This window comes from Triticum urartu, chromosome 7A, assembly GCF_056163025.1.
Source record: "Triticum urartu cultivar PI428250 chromosome 7A, HENAU_Tu73, whole genome shotgun sequence".
Lineage (NCBI taxonomy): Eukaryota > Viridiplantae > Streptophyta > Magnoliopsida > Poales > Poaceae > Triticum > Triticum urartu.
In genome coordinates this window covers 288,070,166-288,079,426 of record NC_141879.1, presented here as the reverse complement: position 1 = coordinate 288,079,426, position 9,261 = coordinate 288,070,166, and positions in this window count along the sequence as shown.

Genomic DNA, 9,261 nt, shown 5'->3' with positions numbered 1-9,261 from the left:
AGGCTCTATACACTGGAGTACTTTTGATGTGTCCCATCAACTCGAAGAACGAGGAGAAGCTTGCTTAGTATGCCATCTCCCCCGCCCACGGGCGCGGTGGCTCGCAGGATGAGGTGAAGCTTGCTTACCACGCCTTACGCCCGCTCCCTCGCCCATGCGCGCGGTGGCTCGCAGCCCGAGGAGAAAATTTTACTACTCCCTCCGTTTACTCCTCGTCCCTACTACCTTGGTTATAGAGATTATATTATCATATTGTTTGGAATATATATGTCCTTTAGTAGATTTCAATATGAAGTACTAGTGCATACTCCAAACACTGATGTATATAGACGTATTTTAGAGTGTAGATTCACTCATTTTCCTCCATATGTAGCACTCTCCCTCGCCACTCTCCCTCGCCCATGTGGTGGACGTGCAGCAATTCATTCGGTCTCATATAGCCAGAATGTCACATCCCTAGCTTTATCTTGGCCTTGGACTATCTTGGTTGTTGCATCATGTTTAAATTCAAAGGAAAATTGAATTGAGGGAATTCCCAAAGCCTCAGAAATCTTTTAAATAAATGAGCAAGTTAAAAATTTCTTCAAATGAGCCCAAGGAAATGTTCTCTTTAATCCCTGAAAATATTGGCAAGAGGTAAAAATCCAAACCAATATTTTAGGGCATTAAGGGTAATTAAATTGGGCATTTTGAATTAAACCATAATGTATTTGAATTGGCTTTATTTCTGTTATAAAAGAAATACATGTCCAATAATTTTGGAAATTATTGTGGGGCTCTAGAGTAATATCTCTAGTCCATACAATAATTTACAGAAGAAGCAAAAATGGTTTAGTTTTAAAACTAAATCAAAATAGAGGAAAAAAAATAGAAAACAGAAACTTAAATAGCAAAACAGAGAGAGGCAGTGAACTCACCCGTGCAACCCACCTCGTGTCCCGGCACTGTAGCCAAGGCCCAGCCCAGCAGGAAGCCGACACGCCAGTCGTCGTCTTCCTCTCTCCAGTAGGATACTGAGCATGTGGCCGACGCACGTGCTCCCTCCTCGCGACACCTCCTGCCTTCTTGCCTGCCTCGTCAGTGAGGGGATAAGCCCCGGAGCCGTCTGGATCGATCTCTCTCTCTCTCCTCGCTCTTTCTCCCCTCCCTTGTCTCTCTCACGCGCGTCCACCGAGCGTGGTCGTCGACGCCGACCGCCGTACGCGCAGCCACCGCCTCTCCCCCCTCCCCTTGAGCAGTCCAGGAGCTCTAAATCATCGCCGTAGCCCTCTCCGTCAACTCAGGCGACCGGAAGAGCCCCGACGTGTCGTCCTCGACCTCATCTTCTTCCTCGGCCACGGGAGATTGCAGCCGGGATTCCGACGCCGTCAAGCCTTCCTCGAGCACGCTGACCCTCTCCCCGTCCTCCCTGTGAGCTACTGCGTCTCCCCCCTCTCCTCTCTTTGCTTTTTGCGCCCCAGCTAGCTTTACCGTTGTGCCCGAACCTCGCCGCCGCCGTGCCATGTCGTTGCCGCGACCAGAGCTGCCTCCGCCCGCTTTTGAGCGTGTCGTCGTTCTCACCGTGCTCCCAGGAGCCAAACGCATGCACCAGCTCCTCCTGCTGTGCTCCCTAACACCGAACCCGAGCTCGCCCGAACTCCGGCCTCCGCCGCGAGCTCGTTCCCGGCGAGCTCCGGCCACCCAGCTGCTGCCGCCTGTTGTAGTGGATGCGCTCGAGTCCTGGCGTTCCGTAGCTGCAACCGGCGCTCAAAACCATTCTGTAAGTGCATCTAGTGCCACCCCTAGTTGGTTTTGGAGTATTGACGACAAACCTAGTTGAGGGACTAATGTGTTTGTGAGAATTGCAGGAAAACACAGGTAGAAGTCCCTCATTGATTCGGTTTTACTACCAGAGATGACCCCTAAAAATGTATGAAGACATTGAAGACAAAGGTGGTATATGAAGATATTCACATTGAAGACTATGACAACAGAAGACACGTTATGAAGCCTATGGAACTCGAAGACTTAGATCCTTCGTAGTTCTTTTTATTCTTGTTGAGTCATAGGAACCACCGTACTGTTAAGTGGGGTCCAAGAGAACCAGTCAGAATGACTGAAGTGATGCCTAAATCAAAAACCTATGTCTTCGAGTGAAGACAATGAGAGCAAATCTTGTCCAGAGCCGGACAAGTCAGCCTTGCTTGTAGCCCAAGTAAAGTTGCCATGAGAGTTCGAAATCTGACCGTTGAGACACGTGTCAGTTCCTTAGTGACCCAGGGTCATTTCGGACAAATCAGGTCGGGTTGCCAAGTGGCTATAAATAGCCCACCCCCACAACCATAAACGGTTGGCTGCTCAGATTTTAGTGCACGGCTTTTGTCGTTTGAGAGCAACCCACCTCGAAGCCTTTGAGAGAAATTTCCTAGCGAGGAGAAAAGCCCTAACCACCCAGAGCCAGAGTAAATTGGGCATCACTTAAGTCTTCGTGTCTGAGTGATCTGAAGACTTATTACACTTGAGGACTGTGTATCCTCCAGACGGTTAGGCGTCACGTTCTGAGCATCCAAGAGAAATTGTGGATTGCCGGTGAACGAAGTCTGTGAAGGTTTGGGAGTGTACCTTGAAGACTTACCAGAGTGATTGGGCGAGGTCTGTGTGACCTTAGCTCAAGGAGAAAACGGTGAGGACTGGGTGTCCTGAGCTGCGTGTTCAGGACTGGGTGTCCGGGACTGTGTGTCCTTTGGTTTAAATACCTAGCCGCTCCAACCAGACGTACAGTTGTCACAGCAACTGGAACTGGTCCAACAAATCATTGTCTTCAACGTGTCACTGGTTTCATCTTCACTTCCTTTGACTTACTGTTATTCATTGTGAAGCCATTGCATGCTTGCTCTATCTTTTGTCTTCACAACGTAACAGTATGAGTTGTTTGGCTTCATAACTTCTTCCTACCTGATCCTTATTACACTGAAGCTGTTTGTCACTGTGCTTTCACTATATTGAATACTTGACAATGGCTTGCCTTGTGTAATCTAACTTCCGCTGCATAGTAATAGGCATAATCTTCACTGTTTGTCTTCATAACTCCCAAGTTTTGAAGACTTTCATAAAAATCGCCTATTCACCCCCCCTCTAGTCGATATAACGCACTTTCAATTGGTATCAGAGCAAGGTGCTCCCTTGTTCTGTGTGATTCGGTTTAACCACCTGGAGTTTTAGCTATGTCGACTGCAGGGATAATCAAAGTCTCCGCTGCGTGCCCCGTCTTTGATGGAACTGAATATCCCTACTGGAAGAATAAGATGCACATGCATCTTGAAGCCATTGACGTCGACCTATGGTATGTCGTCGAGAACGGCGTTCCCAAGGCTGGAGAAGGTGTCACTGCTGCTGATGTCAAGAAATTCATTCAACTGGACTCTACTGCCAAGAACATCATCTGTGGTCATCTGACCAAAGGACAGTATGGCCGTGTGAGTGCCTTGAAGACATCCAAACTGGTCTGGGACTGGCTCTCCAAAGTTAATGAAGGCATATCAACCCAAAGAGATCAAAGAATCAGTGTCCTTCGCAATCTCTTCAACCGCTTCAAGCGAAATGACAATGAGAATGTCCAGCACACATTTGACAGACTCACTGACATCACAAACGAGCTTCAAGCCCTCGGCGCCACTGAGATCACCAAACATGAAATCGTCAAGACGCTGCTGAGATCACTTGATAGTTCGTTTGACATCCTGGCCCTGATGATTCAAGAACGTCCTGATTTCAAGACACTCGATCCGTCTAACATACTTGAGAGGCTCAACACACATGAGTTTCAGCTTTCTGAGAAAAGAGATATCTACGGTCCAAACTATGGGCGAACTCGCGCCTTGAAGGCAAAAGCTGTCTCCTCATCTGAAGAAGAATCTGACTACAGTTCTGATGATCCTGAAGACATTGGAGGAGAACTTGCAATGCTAGTGAAGAAGTTCCAAAAATTCACCAAGAAGAAAGGCTTCAGAAGATCTTCACGATCAAGCTCAAGGAATGATGAAGCTTCTGCTCATGACTACAAGAAGAAAACATGTCACAAGTGCAAGAAAACTGGACACTTCATCTCTGAGTGTCCACAGTGGGACAATGAGAACAGAAGGAAGAAGAAGAGCAAGGAATATGATTCTGACGACAAGAAGAAGAAGAAATACTCAAAGTCTTCTTCCAAGTCTTCATCAAAGTCTTCATCACACAAGAAGAGCTCATCTGGCAAGGCACGTGCGTTTGTTGGAAAGGAGATGGATTCAGAGGAGGAGTCCGCATCTAAGGAGGCAGAGGTGGAGTCTGAGGAGGAGTCTGATTCTGGCATTGCGAGTCTGGCTACAGCATACGTCGCCAAGTCCATCTTCAACACTGAAGACAATGACTGCATCACCAACACCGACGCAAATGACAAGAACGACTCCACTCCTACCTACTGCTTCATGGCACGCGGTGCCAAGGTAAACACATGCACTACTCGCTATGAAACATCTAGTGACGATGACTCTGAATGTGATTCAAAACCTAGCTACAAAACACTTGCTAAAATTGCAACTGAACAACAGAAAGCTATGGAACATATTCAAAAACTGTTAGACAGAAGCGATGATCTGTTGGGTGCTGAAATGACTCATTCTGAATCCTTAATTGAAGACATAAAAAATCTTCACGTTAAGTATCAGGAACTTGAAGATCGTCTTGAGACTCTCTCAACTACTCATGAAAAGCTTTCCTATGATTATCTTCAAAAGAAGCAAGATCTTGAGAAGTTGAGAGCGGATCATGAAGATCTTCAAAAGGAAAATGAGTCACTTCGAGCCGAACAGATCAGTTCCGCTCAGGAAGGATTTGAACCACCATGCCTTAAATGCATTGAGCGTGATAATGCTACTTCTGTTGCTGAATGTTCCACTGCTACTGCTGGTGCAATATCTTCAACTGTTGAAATGGTAACTAACCCCTCTGCTGAGGATACCACTGCTATTGCTGATGAGAATGCTAGGTTGAAGACATTGCTTGAAACAGGGATGTACAAAAGTCTGAAAGGGCATCCGACACTATGTGATGTCCTTAAGAAGCAGATTCTGAACCGAAACCCTAGGAAAGAGGGTGTTGGGTTCGTTAGGAAAATTAATGCAGATGGCTCTTACTGGAAACCTGAGCAGTACCCCAAAACCACATGGGTTGCTGCAAAGGAATCCTCAGCAGATCCATCCAATCTATCTAGCTTCACTTGTGCTAACCCCATTATCATTGATGAATCCTTTGATGTAAACTACAAACTGTTTAAAAGTTAGAATGGTGAAGTATTTGCCAGGTACATTGGTACTAACTGTAGGAATGGACCGCCTTTGAAGAAGATCTGGGTTCCGAAAACATGTCTGGAAAATCTTCCTGTGAATGTCTTCTTGACACCTCACTTGAAGAAGACAAACCTCAGACCAAAGGCTTCATATGGTCCAAAGGCTTCATACAGACAGAGGACTCACCAGAGTCGCACTAACGCAAATGTTTTGCAGGGAAACCATAATCAGGCATATGAAAATGAGAACGGTTCATCAAACCGCCATGTTCATATGAATAAGAACTATTCTGCCTATTCTTATGATTACTATTGTCCCCCTGCTAGACTGTTTGCTAGGGCTCCAAAGCCAAAGTTCTCAGATGCTGCACTTAGACTTATTGCTTCTAAGCCACCATTGAAGATGTGGGTGGTTAAGAAAGCTTAACTCTCTTTTGCAGGGAAAGGTCTCCAGCAGAAAAACAAAATCTTCTGATGCTATTGCTGGGGACCTTAAAAATCTTGTAGGGCGCAAGATAAAATGCCCGAATGGCATCATTATGTACTTTGCTCCTGAATCGCATGCTACTCTCCCTATTAGTCCTAATCTGGATCTAAGTTTTCATAACCCACTGGTTCGTCAAATGTTTATGCTTCACAATTCTCTTCGTGAAGCCTATCCCCCTAACTGCACTGTAGGGTACGACACCAGCGACTTCAAAGTCTTCAGAATGGATTATTGACAGTGGGTGTACAAATCACATGACTGGCAGAAGAAGCCTTCTTATGGACTCAACTTTACGTCCATCCGAGAAGAGCCACATCACATTTGCTGACACTGGTAAAAGTAAGGTATTGGGTCTAGGTAGAGTTGCAATCTCAAAGGATCAACACATGGATAAAGTCATGCTTGTTGAATCCCTTGGCTTCAACTTAATGTCTGTCTCAATGCTTTGCGATTTGAATATGATTGTAATGTTTGGAAAATATCGTTGCCTGGTGCTAATGGAATCTGACAAATCTCTAGTGTTTGAAGGGTATCGGAAAGGTGATTTGTACGTGGTAGATTTCTCAACAGGACCACAACTTGCAGTATGTCTTCTTGCAAAAGCTTCAGAATGCTGGCTTTGGCATCGAAGGCTTGGGCATGCTGGCATGAGGAACCTCCACACCCTTGCGAAGAAAAAGCACGTCATAGGCATCGAGGGCGTCAAGTTCAAGAAAGATCATTTATGCGGTGCCTGTGAAGCAGGGAAGATGACAAGGGCAAAACATCCTTCGAAGACAATCATGACTACTACACAACCCTTCGAACTGCTCCACATGGATCTTTTCGGTCCCACTCACTACTCAACTTTTACTACTACTGCTTGCCTCTATGGCTTCATCATTGTTGACATAATCCTTTACAAGACTGAAGTGCAGGATGTCTTCAGACGCTTCGCCAATCGAGCTATGAACAATTTTGGCGCCAAGATTAAGCACATTAGAAGTGACAATGGCACTGAATTCAAGAACACTGGCCTTGATACATATCTAGATACCTTGGGCATCACACATGAATTCTCAGCTCCGTACACGCCACAGCAGAATGGCGTCGTCGAACGCAAGAACAGAACACTCATTGAAATGGCCAGAACAATGCTAGATGAATACAAGACTCCAAGAAAATTCTGGAGTGAAGCCATTGATACTGCATGCCATACAATCAATCATGTTTATCTTCACAAGCTTCTGAACAAGACATCTTATGAACTCCTAACTGGCAAGAAGCCAAATGTCAGTTACTTCAGAGTATTTGGCGCAAAGTGCTGGATCAAGGACCCACATCACACCTCAAAGTTTGCACCAAAAGCACATGAGGGCTTTATGCTTGGATATGGAAAGGATTCACACTCCTACAGAGTCTTCAATCTCTTCCATTACAAAGTGGTCGAAACAGTGGATGTGCGGTTTGATGAAACAAATGGTTCACAAAAAGAGCAACTGCCAAATGTGCTAGATGAAGTCCCAGCTAGTGAATCAATCAAGCTCATGGGAACTGGAGAGATTATGCCTTCTAAAGCTCATCCTGAAGAAGAACTCATCATCTCAGCACCTGATCAACATGAAGACAATGCTCAGCATGAAGACATTCCTCCAAACAACAACGCAGATCAGCAAGAGCAAAGTCTTCGCCCTATACATCCTCGTGTTTCCAATGAAGTGCAAATTGACAGAATAATTGATAGCATCAATGCACCTGGTCCCCTCACTCGTTCAAGGGCAACTCAACTGGCAAACTTCTGTGGGCATTTCGCATTCGTCTCAATATCAGAACCCAAGAAAGTTGAAGAAGCCTTCATGGAACCTGAATGGATTCAAGCTATGCAAGAAGAGCTTCAACAGTTTGAGCTGAATAATGTATGGGAACTGGTTAAGCGTCCTGATCCACGGAAGCACAACATAATAGGCACCAAATGGATATACCGCAACAAGCAAGATGAGCATGGTCAAGTTGTCAGAAACAAAGCTCGTCTCGTTGCTCAAGGATATACTCAAGTGGAGGGCATTGACTTTGATGAAACATTTGCTCCTATGGCTAGGCTTGAAGCCATACACATACTGCTGGCCTATGCAAATCATCATAACATACTTCTATATCAAATGGATGTGAAAAGTGCCTTTCTCAATGGCAAGATTGAAGAAGAAGTGTATGTTGCACAACCACCTGGCTTTGAAAATCCAAAACATCCTGATATGGTATACAAGCTCAACAAGGCACTGTATGGCCTCAAACAAGCCCCTAGGGCCTGGTATGATACACTCAAGTACTTTCTGAAGAGCAAAGGCTTCATACCTGGTTCCCTGGATCCCACTCTTTTCACGAAGACATACGATGGTGAACTGTTTGTGTGCCAAATATATGTGGATGACATTATCTTCGGCTGCACCAATCGGAAGTACAGTGAAGAGTTTGGATATATGATGCAAGAGCAATATTAGATGTCCATGATGGGGGAGCTGAAGTTCTTTCTTGGTCTTCAAATCCGACAACAGCACAATGGCATCTTCATATCTCAAGAGAAGTATCTCAAAGATTGCCTGAAGAAGTTCGGTATGCAAGACTGCAAAGGCTTCACAACACCAATGCCAGCCAAACATCATCTAGGTCCTGACGACAATGGTAAAGAGTTCGATCAAAAGGTATACCGCTCCATGATTGGGTCTTTGCTTTATTTATGTGCATCTAGGCCAGATATCATGCTTAGTGTTTGCATGTGTGCTCGATTTCAAGCGGCACCAAAGGAGTCGCATCACTTAGCTGTGAAGCGAATTCTTCGATATTTGGCTCACACCCCAACTCTAGGATTATGGTATCCAAAGGGCTCAGAGTTTGATTTGGTTGGATTTTCGGATGCTGATTATGCTGGTGACAAAGTTGATCGCAAGTCTACATCAGGCACATGTCACTTTCTGGGACGATCACTTGTATGTTGGTCTTCAAAGAAGCAGAACTGTGTATCTCTCTCCACTGCTGAATCTGAATACATTGCTGCTGGATCTTGCTGCGCTCAGCTTCTGTGGATGAAGCAAACACTCAAGGATTATGGCATTTATCTGAAGCAAGTGCCACTTTACTGCGACAACGAAAGCGCCATCAAGATTTCCAACAACCCAGTTCAGCACTCGAAGACAAAGCACATTGAAATTCGTCATCACTTTCTCAGAGATCATGTTGTGAAGGAAGACATTGATATCATACACGTCAACACTGAAGAGCAATTGGCAGATATCTTCACCAAGCCCTTGGATGAGAAGAGGTTTTGCAAGTTACGGTGTGAGCTAAATATCTTGGAATCCTCAAATGTCCTGTGATCAGGCACACATCCTAACACTTATGCAAATTGATGACTTAGATGTGCAACACACAAAGTAAAGTATATCTTCAATCAATGAAGACATACATTCTAAGTGTGAATACATTAATGTGGAAT